This window comes from Lipotes vexillifer, unplaced genomic scaffold, assembly GCF_000442215.2.
Source record: "Lipotes vexillifer unplaced genomic scaffold, Lipotes_vexillifer_v1.1 scaffold295, whole genome shotgun sequence".
NCBI classification, from domain to species: domain Eukaryota; kingdom Metazoa; phylum Chordata; class Mammalia; order Artiodactyla; family Lipotidae; genus Lipotes; species Lipotes vexillifer.
The window spans coordinates 939,924-940,792 of NW_006773247.1; positions in this window are offsets into that span (position 1 = coordinate 939,924).

Below are 869 nucleotides of genomic sequence, written 5' to 3' on the forward strand. Positions count from 1 at the left end.
CTACCTACTGATGTTATTTTTGAAACAGTGACCCACCTGCAGATATTCACTTTGAGACTAGAGAACAGATTATGTGAGACCATTATTTGTAATAATTAATAGTACACTATTATTCTAATAATTGTGTAGCCTAATTTCATATTATATAATAACATGACATATGATTCAATTGGATCTTGAGAATTGCTGAGATACAATTAACCATAAAAAAATAAACTTGGGGCAGCATGCGGGTGGTGAGGCTAGCGGGTTTTGTCGGAAGGTGGAAGCTCTCTGCAGAGGCGCAGTCCCTGGCTGCCCAGTCATGCCCTGCTTCCTCTCTGCCACTCCACCCCTCTCTCCAGTGCCCCCACCTCACTCCTCGAGTGACTGAGGGCCGAGTGGACCCAACTCTGCCCCCACTACCGGTCATGGAGGCTGTGTCCCCATGCAGCCCTAACTCCCTGCTCCACATCTCTTCCCTCCGCAGCTGCTGAGCTGCCCCAGAGCCTAAGGAGAGGACAGCATGACCCCTAGGCAAACCATGGGCCCACCCACAGCTGCACCACCACTGTGCTCTGGTGGAACACTGCCAGCCAAAGCTCAGTCTGTCCTTGGGTCCTGCACCAGCCATGTAGCTGACAGGGTCTTGGTGCTCCGGCCACATGTCAGGCCTCGGCCTCTGAGGTGAGAGAGCCAAGTTCAGCACATTGGTCCACCAGAGACCTCCTGGCTCCAGGTAATATCAAAAGGTGAAAGCTCTCCCAGAGACCTCCATCTCAATGCTAAGACCCAGCTCCACTCAACGACCAGCAAGCTACAGTGCTGGACACCCTATGCCAAACAACTAGCAAGACAGGAACACAATCCCACCCATTAGCAGAGAGGCT